General features: G+C 41.0%; 6 non-coding genes across 6 annotated transcripts; all 6 read left to right on the forward strand.

Annotated features, from left to right (window-relative positions):
- The first annotated feature begins 1,217 nt into the window (after positions 1–1,217).
- Positions 1,218–1,288, forward strand: trnag-gcc (transfer RNA glycine (anticodon GCC)). Its single transcript has one exon. It is a non-coding gene; the product is annotated as a tRNA-Gly (tRNA).
- Positions 1,289–6,929: 5,641 nt separating this feature from the next.
- On the forward strand, positions 6,930–7,000 carry trnag-gcc (transfer RNA glycine (anticodon GCC)). Its single transcript has one exon. It is a non-coding gene; the product is annotated as a tRNA-Gly (tRNA).
- A 1,359-nt stretch (positions 7,001–8,359) lies between these two features.
- On the forward strand, positions 8,360–8,431 carry trnad-guc (transfer RNA aspartic acid (anticodon GUC)). Its single transcript has one exon. It is a non-coding gene; the product is annotated as a tRNA-Asp (tRNA).
- A 234-nt stretch (positions 8,432–8,665) lies between these two features.
- Positions 8,666–8,738, forward strand: trnav-aac (transfer RNA valine (anticodon AAC)). The gene has a single exon. It is a non-coding gene; the product is annotated as a tRNA-Val (tRNA).
- Positions 8,739–15,638: 6,900 nt separating this feature from the next.
- Positions 15,639–15,709, forward strand: trnag-gcc (transfer RNA glycine (anticodon GCC)). The gene has a single exon. It is a non-coding gene; the product is annotated as a tRNA-Gly (tRNA).
- A 1,321-nt stretch (positions 15,710–17,030) lies between these two features.
- trnad-guc (transfer RNA aspartic acid (anticodon GUC)) lies at positions 17,031–17,102 on the forward strand. The gene has a single exon. It is a non-coding gene; the product is annotated as a tRNA-Asp (tRNA).
- The last annotated feature ends 2,583 nt before the right edge of the window (positions 17,103–19,685 follow it).

A 19,685-nucleotide genomic window follows, 5' to 3' on the forward strand; every position in this document is an offset into this window, starting at 1 on the left:
AGAGCCCGGATCTCAATCCCATTGAGCACGTCTGGGACCTGTTGGATCAGAGGGTGAGATCTAGAGCCATTACCCCCAGAAATGTCTGGGAACTTGCAGGTGCCTTGGTGGAAGAGTGGGGTAACATCTCACAGCAAGAACTGGCAAATCTGGTGCAGTCCATGAGGAAGAGATACACTGCAGTACTTAATGCCACACCAGATACTGACTGTTACTTTTGATTTTGACCCCCCCCTCTGTTCAGGGACACATTATTACATTTCTGTTAGTCACATGTCTGTGGAACTTGTTCAGTTTATGTCTCAGTTGTTGAATCTTGTTATGTTCATACAACTATTTACACATGTTAATTTTGCTGAAAATTAACGCAGTTGACAGTGAGAGGACGTTTCTTTTTTTTCCACACGCTTTTTCTCTTTCTCACTTTTTCAATGCAATGGATAAAAAGGGGTATGCCAGGTGTACTCTCTGCCTGAAAGAGATCAATTATGCCAACAAAGGGTATATATCATGCTCTGCTGGCACATTGTAGATCTGATGTCCACAGGCAGAAAGTGTACAATGTAATAATGTGCAGTGTAGCCCAAAGATTTTGCTTTAGTTGTGTTGAACTTGATAGTAACACTTGTGTGTGAGTGAGGGGGGATTATTAAAATGTTTTACTCAGTGAACATTATTTTTGCACACATGTAGCCTTTTGCACTTGATCGATGTCTACTATAGTGGCGACTATAATAGAGCAAAAATAGAATGCCTGTTTGTTTCATTGTATTTCAACTTGAGCTGTTTTTTCCCCAAGTGCAATATTTAGATGTGTGTGGTCACAAGTGTTCTATTATAAAGGCTGTCATGGCTAACTGCAATATTAGTGTATTGTTTTTTTTATTAAGACTTGAGTGTCATTTGCAGTAAAGTCTAGGTAACAAATAAAATTGGATTGCTTCCTTTACATTTTTTTTGCTGTGAGTTAGGTTCACATTAACCACTTTTTATTTTACACACAGAGACTGTAGATCATATTCTTTGTTTTTAATTAGTTAAAACCTGCATTTCTCCCTAGCTGGGATTTTTTTGCATGTTTCAGTGCAAAAAAAAGTGTCACCTTTTTGGGCCCAGTTTGCATCCATCCCCACATGTATTCTTACCAAAACTACTGACATGCAAAAATTACTGTATTATGAAACTATTTATACACCTAGATTTTTATGTAGTATTAAGCATTGGTGGTTCAGTGGTAGAATTCTCGCCTGCCACGCGGGAGGCCCGGGTTCGATTCCCGGCCAATGCATTCACAACTTTTGCTTCGGTCACCCATGTTACTTAAGCAAGTGTGGTATATGGCCAATATATGGCCAATATACCACGGCTAAGGTCTGCTCTTCGCACGATGCAATGCGGAGTGCCTGGCCACAGCCATTAGCTGTGGTATATTGGCCATATATGTTCAGAATGTTCAGAAACTATTCAAACCCCTTGACTTAAATCCACGTTTTGTTGTTACAGCCTGAATTCTAAATGGATTAAATAGATTTTTTTTCTCAACAATTTACACCCAATACCCTATAATGACAGTGAAAACATGTTTTTAGACATTTTAGCAAAATGATTGCAAATTAAATACAGATCTCATTTACATAAGTATTCACACTAGGGATGTGACAAATGTACAATTTCTCTTAAAATTTTAACTGCAATTTTCACAATTCAGATGTGGTTCTGCATATGACCGCTAGGGGGCAATGCAATTCGATGTACCGATATAGACAATTTTGACTTTGTGGCTGTGGTAACTAGTGGATAATCTACAGTGATGTATGAAAGTGTGTTTATAGACATCCAGCAAGTCTGATTCTAGATTGGCGCAGGGGTCAAAGGCACTGCATCTCTGTGCTAGAGGTGTCACTACGACCTTGGTTCAATTCCAGGTTGTATCACAACCGGCCGTGATTGGGCGGCGCACAATTGGCCCAGTGTCGTCGGGTTTGGCCGGGGTAGGCCGTCAATGTAAATAAGAATTTGTTCTTAACTGACTTGCCTACTTAATTTAATTAATTAAAATCTAGATATGCCATTAGGGTATTGAAACCAACATAATTTACCATTGCAGTTGATTTGCAGCCATTCTCAATCATTTCAGTAATCAGTTGTGATTTTCTCACTCTGTCTTATCACACCGATGCCAGTAAAGGGTGCACCTGTACTGCCACTGTAGCTCAATTCCACCATGCAAAGTTTGCATTTCATCACTTTCTCATTTAACTTCTCAAAGTAAGTAGCCTATTGCCATATAGAAATTCGCTGCTCTCACTTCCCTTTCTCACTATCTGCCATTTTTCCAACTGTTAACGACGATGATGTGCGGATCGCTTTATATCCGTGGCAAATTAATTTGAAAGATGCAGATCTCCTACTTTACAGCATTGTTTCATTCGGTATATATTTCATTAAAATAAGTCAGTTTAAGTTGATGATCATTATCAGGCGATAATGGTAGTTTTGTGATAACTGCACTGTGATTTTAATTTTGTAAAATATATATTTTTTTAATTAAACGTTCACACCCGTAATTCACACCCCTGAGTCAATACATGTTAGATTACAGCAGTGAGTATTTCTGGCGAAGTCTAAGAGTTTTGCACACCTGGATTGTACAATATTTGCATTATTCTTTTAAAAATTCTTCAAGCTCCGTCAAGTTGGTTGTTGATCATCTCTAATCATAGAAGTACATAGAATCCCTATAATTCAGTATGAACTCTGAGCCTAGTTGTAAAGAAGTTGTTGTTTAACTTTTAAAATGTATTACTTTTTTATTGTGGCATCAACACAACCAGTCATGTTTTCATCTGATTGTCAATCACTTCAAAGGACTCCTTTGCTAGGATACATGTGCATGTTCATCCACTCACAACATACAGTATTTCCAGCCTCCAAACAGTGGTGAATGGAAAGAGACATGCAGCCTACTCAATCACTTTTTATAGCTACTGTTTACAGGCCTCCTGGGCCATATGCAGTGTTCCTTACTGAGTTCCCTGAATTCCTATCGGATCTTGTAGTCATAGCAGATAATATTCTAATTTTTGGTGACTTTAACATTCACATGGAAAAGTCCACAGACCCACTCCAAAAGGCTTTCGGAGCCATCATCGACTCAGTGGTTTTTGTCCAACATGTCTCTGGACCTACTCACTGCCACAGTCATACTCTGGACCTAGTTTTGTCCCATGGAATAAATGTTGTGGATCTTAATGTTTTTCCTCATAATCCTGGATTATCGGACCACCATTTTATTGCGTTTACAATTGCAACAAATAATCTGCTCAGACCCCAACCAAGGAAGATTAAAAGTCGTGCTATAAATTCTCAGACAACCCAAAGATTCCTTGATGCCCTTCCAGACTCCCTCTGCCTACCCAAGGACGTCAGAGGACAAAAATCAGTTAACCACCTAACCGAGGAACTCAATTTAACCTTGCGCAATACCCTAGATGCAGTTGCACCCCTAAAAATTAAAAACATCTGTCATAAGAAACTAGCTCCCTGGTATACAGAAAATACACGAGCTCTGAAGCAAGCTTCCAGAAAATTGGAACGGAAATGGCGCCACACTAAACTGGAAGTCTTCCGACTAGCTTGGAAAGACAGTACCGTGCAGTATCGAAGAGCCCTCACTGCTGCACGATCATCCTATTTTTCCAACTTAATTGAGGAAAATAAGAACAATCCGAAATTTCTTTTTGACACTGTCGCAAAGCTAACTAAAAAGCAGCATTCGCAAATGGCTTTCACTTCAGCAGTAATACATTTATGAACTTCTTTGAGGAAAAGATCATGATCATTAGAAAGCAAATTACGGACTCCTCTTTAAATCTGGGTATTCCTCCAGGGCTCCATTGTCCTGAGTCTGCACAACTCTGCCAGGACCTAGGATCAAGGGAGATACTAAAGTGTTTTAGTACTATATCTCTTGACATAATGATGAAAATAATCATGGCCTCCAAACCCTCAAGCTGCATACTGGACCCTATTCCAACTAAACTACTGAAAGAGCTGCTTCCTGTGCTTGGCCCTCCTATGTTGAACATAATAAACGGCTCTCTATCCACCGGATGTGTACCAAGCTCACTAAAAGTGGCAGTAATAAAGCCTCTCTTGAAAAAGCCGAATCTTGACCCAGAAATTATAAAAAACTATCGGCCTATATCGAATCTTCCATTCCTCTCAAAAATTTTAGAAAAAGTTGTTGCGCAGCAACTCACTGCCTTCCTGAAGACAAACAATGTATACGAAACGCTTCAGTCTGGTTTTAGACCCCATCATAGCACTGAGACTGCACTTGTGAAGGTGGTAAATGACCTTTTAATGACGTCAGACCGAGGCTCTGCATCTGTCCTCATGCTCCTAGATCTTAGTGCCGCTTTTGATACCATCGATCACCACATTCTTTTGGAGAGATTGGAAACCCAAATTGGTCTACATGGACAAGTTCTGGCCTGGTTTAGATCTTATCTGTCGGAAAGATATCAGTTTGTCTCTGTGAATGGTTCGTCCTCTGACAAATCAATTGTAAATTTCGGTGTTCCTCAAGGTTCCGTTCTAGGACCACTATTGTTTTCACTATATATTTTACCTCTTGGGGATGTCATTCGAAAACATAATGTTAAATTTCACTGCTATGCGGACGACACACAGCTGTACATTTCAATGAAACATGGTGAAGCCCCAAAATTGCCCTCGCTAGAAGCCTGTGTTTCAGACATAAGGAAGTGGATGGCTGCAAATGTTCTACTTTTAAACTCGGACAAAACAGAGATGCTTGTCCTAGGTCCCAAGAAACAAAGAGATCTTCTGCTGAATCTGACAATTAATCTGGATGGTTGTACAGTCGTCTCAAATAAAACTGTGAAGGACCTCGGCGTTACTCTGGACCCTGATCTCTCTTTTGAAGAACATATCAAGACTGCTTCAAGGACAGCTTTTTTCCATCTACGTAACATTGCAAAAATCAGAAACTTTCTGTCCAAAAATGACGCAGAAAAATTAATCCATGCTTTTGTTACTTCTAGGCTCGACTACTGCAATGCTCTACTTTCCGGCTACCCGGATAAAGCACTAAACAAACTTCAGTTAGTGCTAAATACGGCTGCTAGAATCCTGACTAGAACCAAAAAATTTGATCATATTACTCCAGTGCTAGCCTCCCTACACTGGCTTCCTGTTAAGGCAAGGGCTGATTTCAAGGTTTTACTGCTAACCTACAAAGCATTACATGGGCTTGCTCCTACCTATCTTTCCGATTTGGTCCTGCCGTACATACCTACACGTACGCTACGGTCACAAGACGCAGGCCTCCTAATTGTCCCTAGAATTTCTAAGCAAACGGCTGGAGGTAGGGCTTTCTCCTATAGAGCTCCATTTTTATGGAATGGTCTGCCTACCCATGTGAGAGACGCAGACTCAGTCTCAACCTTTAAGTCTTTACTGAAGACTTATCTCTTCAGTAGGTCCTATGATCAAGTATAGTCTGGCCCAGGAGTGTGAAGGTGAACGGAAAGGCTGGAGCAACGAACCGCCCTTGCTGTCTCTGCCTTGTCTGTTCCCCTCTTCCCACTGGGATTCTCTGCCTCTAACCCTTTTACAGGGGCTGAGTCACTGACTTACTGGTGTTCTTCCATGCCGTCCATGGGAGGGGTGCGTCACTTGAGTAGGTTGAGCCACTGACGTGGTCTTCCTGTCTGGGTTGGCGCCCCCCCCTTGGGTTGTGCCGTGGCGGAGATCTTTGTGGGCTATACTCGGCCTTGTCTTCGGACGGTAAGTTGGTGGTTGTAGATATCCCTCTAGTGGTGTGGGGGCTGTGCTTTGGCAAAGTGGGTGGGGTTATATCCTGCCTGTTTGGCCCTGTCCGGGGGTATCATCGGATGGGGCCACAGTGTCTTCTGATCCCTCCTGTCTCAGCCTCCAGTATTTATGCTGCAGTAGTTTATGTGTCGGGGGGCTAGGGTCAGTCTGTTACATCTGGAGTATTCTCTTGTCTTATCCGGTGTCCTGTGTGAATGTAAATATGCTCTCTCTAATTCTCTCTTTCTCTCTTTCTTTCTTTCTCTCGGAGGACCTGAGCCCTAGGACCATGCCTCAGGACTACCTGGCATGATGACTCCTTGCTGTCCCCAGTCCACCTGGCCATGCTGCTGCTCCAGTTTCAACTGTTCTGCCTGCGGCTACGGAACCCTGACCTGTTCACCGGACGTGCTTGTTGCACCCTCGACAATTACTATGATTATTATTATTTGACCATGCTGGTCATTTACGAACATTTTAACATCTTGACCATGTTCTGTTATAATATCCACCCGGCACAGCCAGAAGAGGACTGGCCACCCCTCATAGCCTGGTTCCTCTCTAGGTTTCTTCCTAGGTTTTTGGCCTTTCTCAGGAGTTTTTCCTAGGGAGTTTTTCCCAGCCACCGTGCTTCTTTCACATGCATTGCTTGCTGTTTGGGGTTTTAGGCTGGGTTTCTGTACAGCACTTTGAGATTTCAGCTGATGTACGAAGGGCTATATAAATAAATTTGATTTGATTTGATTTGAAAGAGACAGCTGTTATACAAAAAATTGCACTGCAGAGAATAATGTAGATTTCCAATCTGCACGTCATGGATGTGGTGGCAACAGTTTTGTGGAGAAGTTATTTTGGCCTCCCAAATGTAGACTTTTTCCCCCGAGCTAGAGCTCCACCTGGTGGTCATACTGTTGATGTATTTTGTATTTACTGATTTCTAATCTTTCTCATGACGTTTACAGTTGTCCAATTTGAGATGCAAATGATGAGTGCCGTATTTCATGTATTCTAACAAAAAAAACTAATGCCATGCATAATTGACTGTTTTATAGGTCTATTTATAGATCTAGATTTTAATGTAGTGCTAAGCATTGGTGGTTCAGTGGTAGAATTCTCGCCTGCCACGCGGGAGGCCCGGGTTCGATTCCCGGCCAATGCATTAACATGTTTTACTTCGGTCAACAATGTTATTATGGTTTTTGAAGGGTTGGTGGTTGAGCAACAAAACCGACACGTGCGCAACTATGGGGCAAAACAGACAAGGTTGACTTAGATTGTTGACATGTAAACTATATTTTGTCTCCAATGTTTATTGAAAACAAATACATTTGTGCAATGAACACTTGTTGTCTCTCAAATATATTGTTACAGTTGTTGTTTTTTAAATGTTTTATTTATTTCACCTTTATATAACCAGGTAGGCTAGTTGAGAACAAGTTCTCATTTGCAACTGCTACCTGGCCAAGACAAAGCATAGCAATTCGACACATACAACAACACAGAATTACACATGGAATAAACAAAACATACAGTCAATAATACAGTAGAACAAAATAAAATAAAAAGTCTATATACAGTGAGTGCTAGCTAGAGTGAAGTTTAGCCATATTAACATAGACGTGACATCAGTTAAAATACCTCAAAACAAGACATGGTATCAAGAACAAGATAAAACTAGCTGAAACGAGACATCTACTATTCCCTACATGACAGGTTCTTGTCATTGTTTCTAGTTTCTGACCATCCAGAATCACAACAACATACTGACTTCTGCCGCATTGAAAGACGCGCATCGTTTTCGTGACGTTGTCAGCGAAACCATGTAATTTGTTATTATCCGCTCTTCCCTCTACCACTTCTTGTAGTATGTTTGTATTTATTATGGATCCCCATTCTTCCTGGAGTCCGGCAAAATTAAGGCAATTATACAATTTTAAGAACATTACAATACATTCATAACAGATTTCACAACACACTAAGTGTGTGCCCTCAGGCCACTAATCCACTACCACGTATCTACAACACCAAATCCATTTGTACGTATGTAAATACTGCGTATGTTATCTTGTATGCGTGTGTCTGTGCCTATGTTTGTGTTGCTTCACAGTCCCCGCTGTTCTATAAGGTGTATTTTTATCCGTTTTTTCAAATCTGATTCTACTGCTTGCATCAGTTACCTGAGTTCCATGTAATCATGGCTGTATGTAGTATGGTGCGCCTCCCATAGTCTTTTCTGGACTTGAGGTCTTCGACGAGACCTCTAGTGGCATGTCTTGTGGGGTATGCTCATGTGGGGTATGCTCATGATAGGCTCATGTTTTACTGGTACTGCATATTTATTTGCGGGAAACCGTACTGGACCATATGAGCTTACTTTCACCCCTGGCTGTAACACAACATAATGGAGTGTGAATGGTTTCTGAATGCACTATACCTCAGTTTATAAATACAACCCATCACAAAATGATAATGAGTTGATCAGTTATATAAGAACTATTGTATTCATACACATGTGTAGTCCTCGTTAGTATAGTGGTCAGTATCCCCGCCTGTCACGCGGGAGACCGGGGTTCAATTCCCCGACGGGGAGACAAAACCTTTTATTTGAACCTTGATTTCTGTTTGAATGTTGATTTGTAATCGCTCTCTTGCGAAAGAGACCCTGGTCTTAATGGTGACTCCCTGTTTTTTGTATCTTCAGCATTTCTTAAAATAACCTATATCTATATGTAAATGGGAACTTGCTGTTTCGAAGCTACTGTATGCTATAGGTTAAGTTAATATGCAGTTGGTTTATTTGGAGTACTTCTGGTTAACGTGTTCAGTTTCCGTAGTGTAGTGGTTATCACGTTCGCCTAACACGCGAAAGGTCCCCGGTTCGAGACCGGGCGGAAACATATTTTCAAAAAAGTTAATAGTAGTGTTAATCTATGGCCAATGTCTGAAAATAAACAAACAAATAAATACAATATTCATGTGTTGCACAATTTTGTAACAATATTGTTTTGAACATTCTTTGGGACACTGACTCCCGACTGAACGTTATACTCAATGCATTTATCAATTGGTGTTGATTAAGATTTAGTCAAAAGTGCATTATAGTAGCTTGGAAATACAATTACATTTCTAAAGGAGGCCAAAAAATTGTAGGAAAACCTTTTGTCATTGAAGATGCAGTATAACGTTAGCCAGAAAGCTCAAATTGAGGGGAGAGCACCGGATTATAGCTAGCTAACTTTAGCATGGCTAGGTAATTTTTTTACAAACTTTGCTAGGTAATGGTAACATTGCCATCTGTCCACAGTAAAGTTGAGGACATTGTAATGATGACAGTTGTTTCTTACTAATTATTTGCGTACTTTACCATAGTATTTCTAGGCCACTGTTCATGGCTTGCACACTGTCACAATATTGTTATGAAGGTTCTCTTGAGGACTGGTGCTCAGTGTTGCCAACTAATTTTCAGGGTAAATTGCTAGAGGCAGGTTGATTTGTTGCTAGATGTTGATAAATTACGTTGTGATGTCATTGCGTGATAACGTAAAACTGCGTCATTACGTAGAATACACAATAACGTCACTCAAATTGACTGGCCATCTCTGCCATGATTTGACATTTGTTCAGGTACAGACTCCCACTCTTTTCTGTACAATTTTGATTGAGACATGTTGATTGATGTTGTACGTTCTATTCAAGATCAAACATTCGTGACCAACTATATTCATTGGGTTTGGCTCGTCGAACCCGTACTACTGCTGCTGCAGTCAGCCAACAATGATTTGCAATTTGCTGAAATTGCTTCTGCCTGTGCACAGCTGGGCGCCTGCTGCTGACGTCACTCACAATGCACTTTTGCAGCCAGGCACGTGTTTTATGACTGAGTGTGTGACAGAGAAAATTGTTTTTGCGTCATTTAGAGAGAAAATGCGTGCATTTTAGCGTTTGAGTCACTTTTCAAAAGTTGCTAAAAGTTCCAAATACATTTTTAAAAGTTGCCAGGGTAGTCTGAAAAGTAGCTAAATCTAGCAACAAAATTGCTAAATTGGCATCACTGCTGGTGCTTGACTGAAAGTTCTACCAAAGATTGTTTAGTATGAAGATGCCTAGAAACTTCTTTTCAAATAGGCGTTCCCGGAAGCATTGACCCATTTGGCCCTTTGGGTTTAAAAACGATGCTATTCTACTCAATGCATCCTCTATTGGGGCTGACAAAGATGTTTTCTATTTGTAATAAAGTCATTGAAATGTTTTTTATTTATTTATCTGGGAGTCATACTAAGACCAAGGTCTCTTTAACAGATGAGCCCTGAATTACATAAATTACAGAAAATACACACATCAAAATACAAAATGCAAACAAAGATAAACAAGGTCATAAAAACCAAACACATTCACCAGTAAAAAGGTCCTCAATCAGCTTTCTGAATTGGCTTAGAGGCACCAAAACATTAAATTTAAGAACATTTTTAAGATGTTTCCACAAATAAGGTGCAAGAAACTAAATGCTGATTTACGTATCTCCGTATAGACCAAAGGAAATTTCAGAGCTAGCCATCCCTGACACCGGGTGTGGTAACTCGTATGTCTAAAGTTTAGTAATCATGTTAGGTTACAGTGAGACTTTTTGTAAAAGGGCTTTATAAATGAAAACATAGCAATGTATCAACCTACGTGACATCAAAGTGGGCCAACCATCTTTCTGGTTGAACACATGAGAAGTACAAAAATTGTCACTTGTAATAAAGTGCAGTGCGCTATGATAAACTGCATGTAATGGCATTAATGAAGTGGCAGCTGCGTTTATTGAGATCATGTTGCATAGTCTAGGACCGATAGGAACGTAAACTGAATAATCTGCTTTACACTATTCAGCGAGGCAGGACCTAGTTCTAGGGGTGGGCGGTATACCGGTATGAATGTGAATTGGTCTCTGACGTGCCATGATATGGATTTTGCCATGTCGTGCATATTATGATACATTAATTAATTTATGAAATGAGGCGTTTTTGTTTAGTAAAAAATGTCAGTCGAGTGATACAGCCTGGTAGGATAGTTCAAATCGTTTTTTTTTCTTCAAAAAATGTAGCCTTTCTTAGCAAAGAAAAAAAAAACGCGAAGCATGGACATTACATGCAATCTGCCTGCCAATAAAAGTCAAGAAACAAGCATGCGTGTCACAAGTGTAGAGAGGAGTAGGCAGGAGGGAGTCGCAGGTTTAGAACTACTGAATTATTTATTAAAGCACCATATATAAAAGCAGGATGAAACCCAATGTGCAAAATAATAAAGTATTCAGAAAATAGTACGAGAGATTCCTGTTAGGAAAACAAGCAACATTTACAAAGACAAATGACAGGGAGTATATGTACAGTGATAGAGTGGGGATTGGAACCAGGTGTGTGTAATGATGACGAGACAAATTCGGGGTTGATGAGTAAAGGGCGTTTGCCAGCAGCAGGTTCGGCAGCAGCTAGAAGGCCGGCGAAGTCGAACGCCTGAGCTGGACAGGAGGGGGAGCCAAAGCGAAGGCTGTTGTGATCTGACTCCGGTGCCAGGGCAGTCTGATAGCCTAGAACACACTGAAAAGGTATGAGGTTAGTGGAGGAGTGACGGAGGGAGGTTTGTGCGTATTCTGCCCAAGGCAGAAACGCAGGCCGGTCCTGACAGTAACTACGAAGTTACCAACCCAGTTCCGGATTTACCATTTCCACCTGCCCATTTGATTGAGGACGGTACTCAGAGGTGAGGCTGACCGTGACCCCCAGTCGTTCCAGGAAGGCCTTCCAGACACGTGAGGTGTCTGTAAGACACAATGTCCTCCGGGATCCCGTAGTGCTGGAAGACGTGAGAGAAGAGAGCCTCCGCAGTCTGCATGGCCGAAGGGAGACCGGGCAGAGGAATCAAATGACAGACTTTGGAAAACCGGTCCACAATGACCAGGATGGTGATGTGCCCCTCCGAGGGGGAGAGGTCTATGACAAAGTCCATGGAGAGATGGGACCAGGGTCGTTGTGGAACTGGCAGCGGGTGGAGTTTTCCATAGTGCAGGTGTCTTGGTGTCTTGCTCTGTGCGCAGGTGGAGCAGGAAAATAATGTGCAAAATAATAAAGTACTCAGGAAATAGTACGAGAGATTCCTCTCAGGAAAACAAGCAACATTTACAATGATTGACAAAGACAAATGGCAGAGGGAGTATATATACAGTGATAGAGTGGGGATTAGAACCGTGTGTGTGTGTGTAATGATGACGAGACAAGTTCGGGGTTGATGAGTGAAGGGCGTTTGCCAGCAGCAGGTTCGGCAGCAGCTTGAAGGCCGGCGACGCCGAACGCCTGCGCTGGACAGGAGGGGGAGCCAATGTTAAGGCTGGTGTGACAACTGCAGAGTAAGCAAACATTTAGTGAAGTAAACTCCTTTCGTTAGCAAAAGTGTCCAAAAATAAAGCGCAAAAGTGTAAGCAAGCATTGAGGATGACCGAAGACAAGGAAAATAACGCTATTGAGGTTTGCAGGACGACGAAGAATTGGTTCGAAAAAAGGGGGCCTCCATCATTTTGAACTGGTTTGGCTTTAAGATATCCGACCTCGACCAACAAACAATACTGTGTAAGTTGTTTTGTAATGGGAATTTTAATGTTTGTGCTTTTGTTATAACTAATTTCTTTCTTCTATTCATGTGCTGTTCTAATAACCAATGTCGGTTCATGCAAGTGGCTGACTGTACAAATCCTCACTATCAGTTGCTGCAATTTGGCAGTACGCCCAGCCCGTATTTTGAGAACGAACAAAAGATATCTCAGTTTCAAGGTCTCAGCTTAATTAAATATGATTAATTAAATATGCTAAATAATGCAAATATAACTTGTCTGTGTATAGCTGTATATAAGACAACTGCTGGGTCTGCCCAGGCAGAGCTTCTGACAAACATTCGCTATGATGCATTAAGTTTGTTGAAACCTCTCCAGCGCGCTGACAAATAAAAAATGATTAATTTAAGATTGACTTTGAATGTCCCTGTGTAAGAATTTACTCCACCTGAAAACCCTGCATGTGCATGAATATGAAGAATCTACCAGAATGTGTGCAACAAACCCCCGGAGCAGTGAAGCAAGTCCCAAGATATCTTCAAGCCAGACCCGCACTCAGTTATCACTCAAGGCATCATTCGTTAGTGGTACTCCATATAACAAGAAGAGCAAGAAGTGGAATGAGATAACGAGTGCAATTACATATCACATAGCAAAAGACATGGAACCAATTCAAACTGTGGAGAAAGATGGTTTCAGAAAGTTGATCAGAACTCTAGACCCAAGATACAAGATCCCGAGCCGTAAATACTTCACCAAAACTTTTCTGCCAGAACTCTACATAGAATGTTGGCACAGAGTTGCGTACGAAATCCATAACGCTGCATTCTTCTCTATCACTGCCGACTTATGGTCAAGCCGGACCACAGGGCCATACATTAGCCTCACGATTCATTACATTGACGACAACTGGAAGCTGCAAAGTAAAGGCCTTCAGACCTCTTATTTCTCAGATGACCACACCAGAGAAATAACTGCAGCTGGGCTGAGGGAGGCACTTTCTGGGGCTTGAAAGAATCGCGTCAAGTATTTATGACTACCGACAGCGGAGCGAACATGGTCAACATGGCATTGGAGCTTAACAAATGGGCAAGAGTAGGGTATTTCAGACACCGGCTACATGTTGCTATTGGTAAGTTTCAACGTCCAAAAACATAGACCTACTGCCAAATTCTCAAAAACATTGTTGGAGGCAGGTTATGGTCGAGAAATTAACATTAAATTCTCTGTCAACAGCTCTGGTGGACATTCCTGCAGTCAACATGCCAATTGCATGCTCCCTCAAAACTTGAGACATCTGTGGCATTTTATTGTGTGACAAAACTGCAGATTTTAGTAGCCTTTTATTGTCCCCAGCACAAGGTGCACCTGTGTAATGGTCGTGCTGTTTAATCAGCTTCTTGTTATTCCACACCTGCCAGGATTATCTTGGTAAAGGAGAAATGCTCATTAACAGGGAAGTACACACATTTGAGAGAAATAAGCTTTTTGTGAGAATTGTGAGGATCAAATTTGAGGTTGGTTGTTAGCCTACAAAACGAAGAATTATCACTTTAGAGAACTGAATTTGAAAACTGCATCTGAGAAGTTGAATGTATGAAACTTTGGTAAATTTGAAATTATACTTTGTAAACTTGATACACACACAATGACTACAGTATCTACCATATTGAAACTCAGTATACACTCAGTGGCCATCTAGTACGGGTCGGACCCCCCTTCTCCTCCAGAACAGCCTGAATTCTTCGGGACTTGGAAACATTAGTTTCAAGGGATCTAACATGTGACAGCTAAACATTCCCCACACGCTCTCTACCTCTTCATTACCACTCTTTTGAATGATACAATTCTCTGACCTCTGAAGGGTGAACAACTATTTTCAAGGGATATGAAGTGTTTGCTGTGCATGTGGCCAATGACAGGCATTGCACATTTAACCCCACCCACTTGTGAAAATCGAAATGTCAAGTGTTTTATATATATATATATATATATATATATAAATATATATATATGTATATATGTTTTTCTGTTAGGGATTATTTTCAATATTTAAACGTTCACGCCCCTAATTCACACCCCTGAGTCAATACATGTTAGAATCTCCTTTGGCAGCGATTACAGCTGTGGGTATTTCTGGAGAAGTCTCTAAGAGCTTTGCACACCTGGATTGTACAATATTTGCATTATTCTTTTAAAAATTCTTCAAGCTCCATCAAATTGGTTGTTGATCATCGCTAATCATAGAATCCCTATTAATTCAATAGGATCTCTCTGGGCTTAGTTGTAAAGATTGGTCATTTAACTTTTAAAATGTATTACCTTTTTATTGTGGCATCAACACAACCAGTCATGATGTTTTCATTTGATTGTCAATCACTTCAAGGGACTCCTTTGCTAGGATACATGTGCATGTTCATGCACTCACATTAGGCAATAATTTATGCTTCCACTGTTGTCTGCGTATCTCTGTGTTGGCCACTCATCTCTGCCTTGGCAAAATTGCAGTGTTTTCTTCTAACTACATCGCATTTTTGAGCATAGGTTCCACCAGTTTTCAAATCCATTCTCTCATTTTTCATGCCTGACATGCGGTGATGATAAGTGGTGTAATAGCCTACAGTTTTCTTGACATTTTAGTTTTAAATATTGTGATACGCTCATGTTTTACCGGTACGACATACCCCCACTATTTATTTTCGCGGGACCATGGCTGTAAAACAACAGAATGTAGTCAATGTGGTGTGAATACTTTCTGAAGGCTCTGTACCTCCGTGTATAATTACAACCCATCACATGCAAAAACGATAATTAGGTTATTTTATTTAAACCATTGGATACAAAGTGACTGGGGCTAATCGCAAGTGTATTTGTTTTGTTTGGATTGAGCATTTTATGGAGACAAAAAAAATTGTTGAAATTGCATGATTGGTAAACTGCATTATTCTCTGCAGCGCAATCTGCACGTCATGGATGTGGTAGCAACAGTTTTGTGGAGAAGTTATTTTGGCCTCCCAGGTTTAGGCTTTCTCCGAGCTAGAGCGCCACCTAGTGGTCATATTATTGATGTTTTTATTGATTTCTAATCTTTCTCCAGCTGTCCAAATGAGATGCAAATGATGAGTGCTGTGTTTCATGTATTCTTACCAAAAATAATTGCTGCCATGCATAAATAACTGTTGTATAGATCTAGATTTTAATGTAGTGCTAAGCATTGGTGGTTCAGTGGTAGAATTCTCGCCTGCCACGCGGGAGGCCCGGGTTCGATTCCCGGCCAATGCATTAGTATGTTTTGCTTCGGTCAACCAATGTTATTTGTAGGTTGGTGCTTGAGCAACAAAACCGACACGTGCGCAACCATGGGGCAAAACAGACAAGGTTGGCTTTGATTGTTGACATGTAAACTATATTTTGTCTCTAAATTGTTACGCACGCCTCTTGGAGGAGGGAACGCAACACCCTGCAACACACAATTCCGTGGAGTGAGAGGCATGTGATTGTAGGTGCGGGTAAGGATGACAGAGGCAGAGAATGTTACCGTTTACTGGGAATGTATTTCCTTAACACAGTAATGTGAGGAAAATGGGCTAGATGGAATAAAACCAAAGAAAGACGTTAGAGCAGTGGTTCTTAACCTGGGTTCGATCGAACCCCAGGGGTTCGGTGAGTCAGTCTCAGGGGTTCGGCGGAGGTCAAGACACACACCCGACTCATATGATTCGTGATGACACGCCCCGCTTGGCCATCATTGGCTGCAGGTGATCACGCAACATCGCTTGGCCTATCTGTGCTGCAGGGAATTTGAGCAGAGATTACAATCTGGCCAGGCGGAAGGATCAGGACTGAGTATTTGTAGAGGTCTTGATTATGGAACGAGTTGCAGTTGATAGGGATCTGCTCTGACTCCAGCACACCTGTCTCCAACCACACAATCACACAGAGAGGGAGAGAGAGAGAGAGAGAGTGTACAGGGGGAGTAACTGCAGGTCAAGAAGACACCGATTGAACACCAGAGGGCGTAGCAGGAGCAGATGTGGCACCACTGTTGTCTGCGCGCCTCTGTGTTGGCCACTCATCTCAGTGTTTTCGTCTAACCACATCGCATTTTGGGGCTTAGGTTCAAGCCATTCGCTCATTTTTCATGCCTGACATGCGGTAATGATAAAGTGATGTTATAGCCTACAGTTTTCTTGACATTTCGTTTTAATTATTGTGATAGGCTCATGTTTTACTGGTACTGCATACCCCCACTATTTATTTTGCGGGACACCATACTGGACTGTATGAGCTTACATTTACCCCTGGCTGTAACACAACAGAATGCAGAAAAGGTCAATGTGGTGTGAATACTTTCTGAAGGCTCTGTACCTCCGTTTATAATTACAACCCATCACATCCAGGCTGTATCACAGCCGGTCGTGATTGGGAGTCCCATGGGGCGGCGCACAATTGGCCCAGCGTCGTCCGGGTTTGACTGGTGTAGGCCGTCATTGTAAATAAGTATTTGTTCTTAACTGAATAGCCTAAATAAAGGTAAATACAAATTTTAAAACGATAATTAGATGAGCAGTCTTATAAAAACCATTGTGTCGCTTAAAACTAATCCTCGTTAGTATAGTGGTCAGTATCCCCGCCTGTCACGCGGGAGACCGGGGTTCAATTCCCCGACGGGGAGACAAACTCTTTTGTTTGAACCTTTTTCAATGTTGATTTGTAATCGATATACCTGAAACCTCACCATTTTACTTGGATGGACATTTGTGTTCGTTATGCGCATCAGTAATTGGTTGTCATGGGCAAGAGAAAATGTAGAATATTATCATTAAACATAATGATTGGCTGTAAGGAGAACAGTATACATGCATTGTATACTACACAAACTTACAATTTACTTAACTTTGTTGTTAAAGTATAAAAAAAAACATGAGATACCAAATCCACTCACAGGGTTGGGTCTCCGCTGAATTAGGTGAATCCGCTTTTAGTTTTAATGCACCTCATTTCTGGAACCAACTGCAAAATACACTGCAAGTGGAGGCTTTGATGCCGCTCGGGCAATTTTTAAATATTCATTGGGGAACTATTTGCTGAGGAATGTTTCTGTTTTTCATGATTGTTGTGCTTTATTTTTGTTTGTATTTGATTTTGTGTATGAATTGTATGTGCAGGGCTCCCTTGCGAAAAAGACCCTGGTCTTAAGACATCTAGACGTTCCGCTAGCGGAACACCGCTCCAATATCCAATGATAGGCGTTGCGCGAAATACAAACTCCTCGAAAATCCGAAAACTTCAATTTTTCAAACATATGACTATTTTACACCATTTTAAAGACAAGACTCTCCTTTATCTAACCACACTGTCCGATTTCAAAAAGGCTTTACAACGAAAGCAAAACATTAGATTATGTCAGGAGAGTACCCAGCCAGAAATAATCAGACACCCATTTTTCAAGCTAGCATATAATGTCACAAAAACCAAAACCACAGCTAAATGCAGCACTAACCTTTGATGATCTTCATCAGATGACACTCCTAGGACATTATGTTATACAATACATGCATGTTTTGTTCAATCAAGTTCATATTTATATCAAAAACCAGCTTTTTACATTAGCATGTGACGTTCAGAACTAGCATTCCCACCAAACACTTCCGGTGAATTTACTAAATTACTCACGATAAACGTTCACAAAAAACACAACAATTATTTTAAGAATTATAGATACAGAACTCCTTTATGCAATCGCGGTGTCCAATTTTAAAATAGCTTTTCTGTGAAAGCACATTTTGCAATATTCTGAGTAGATAGCCCGGCCATCACAGGCTAGCTATTTTGACACCCACCAAGTTTGGTACTCACCAAACTCAGATTTACTATAAGAAAAATTGGATTACCTTTGCTGTTCTTCGTCAGAATGCACTCCCAGGACTTCTACTTCAACAACAAATGTTGGTTTGGTTCCAAATAATCCACAGTTATATCCAAATAGCGGCGTTTTGTTCGTGCGTTCAAGACACTATCCGAAGGGTAACGAAGGGTTACGCGCGGCGCGTATCGTGACAAAAAATGTCGAAATATTCCATTACCGTACTTTGAAGCATGTCAAACGCTGTTTAAAATAAATTTTTATGCGATTTTTCTCGTAAAATAGCGATAATATTTTGACCGGGAGTCGTTGTTTTCGTTCAAAGACTGAAAATGCAAAATGGACTCTTCATGTGCACGCACACACCTGTTTCATTGTTCTCAGATCGACCACTATCCAAATGCGCTACTGTTTTTCAGCCATGGACTGCAAAGTCATTATTCAACGTTCTGGCGCCTTCTGAGAGCCTATGGGAGCCGTAGAAAGTGTCACGTTACAGCAGAGATCCTCTGTTTTCAATAAAGAGGGTATAGAAGGCCAAGAAATGGTCAGAGAGGTCACTTCCTGTTTGGAATCTTCTCAGGTTTTGGCCTGCCATATGAGTTCTGTTACACTCACAGACACCATTCAAACAGTTTTAGAAACTTTAGGGTGTTTTCTATCCAAATCAAACAATTATATGCATGTTTCTGGGCAGGAGTAATAAACAGATTAAATGGGGTACGTTTTTTATCCGGCCATGAAAATACTGCCCCCTATCCATAACAGGTTAATGGTGACTCCCTTTTTTAAAAAAAGGTTTACATTTTTTATTTTAAACGTGTTCACCTCTAGGAGACAGAACGTGTCTCCTTCCTGAGTGGTATGACAGCTGCGTGGTCCCATGGAGTTTATACTTGCGTACTATTGTTTGTACAGATGAACGTGGTACCTTCAGGCGTTTGGAAATTGCTCCCACGGATGAACCAGACTTGTGGAGGTCTACAAATCTTTTTCTGAGGTCTTGGCTGATTTCTTTTGATTTTCCCATGATGTCAAGGAAAGATGCACTGAGTTTGAAGGTAGGCCTTGAAATACATCCACAGGTACACACACCTCCAATTGACTCAAATTATGTAAATTAGCCTATCAGAAGCTTCTAAAGCCATGACATAATTTTCGGGAATTTTCCAAGCTGTTTAAAGGCACAGTCAACTTAGTGTATGTAAACTTCTGACCCACTGAAATTGTGATATAGTGAATTTTAAGTGAACAAGAAATTTGTGGAGTGGTTGACAAACGAGTTTTAATGACTCCAACCTAAGTGTATGTAAACTTCCGACTTCAACTGTAAATATATACAAAACGGTTCTCAGCATTTCTTAAAATAACCTATATCTATGTGTAAATGAG

Source organism: Salmo trutta, chromosome 22, assembly GCF_901001165.1.
Source record: "Salmo trutta chromosome 22, fSalTru1.1, whole genome shotgun sequence".
Classification (NCBI taxonomy): domain Eukaryota; kingdom Metazoa; phylum Chordata; class Actinopteri; order Salmoniformes; family Salmonidae; genus Salmo; species Salmo trutta.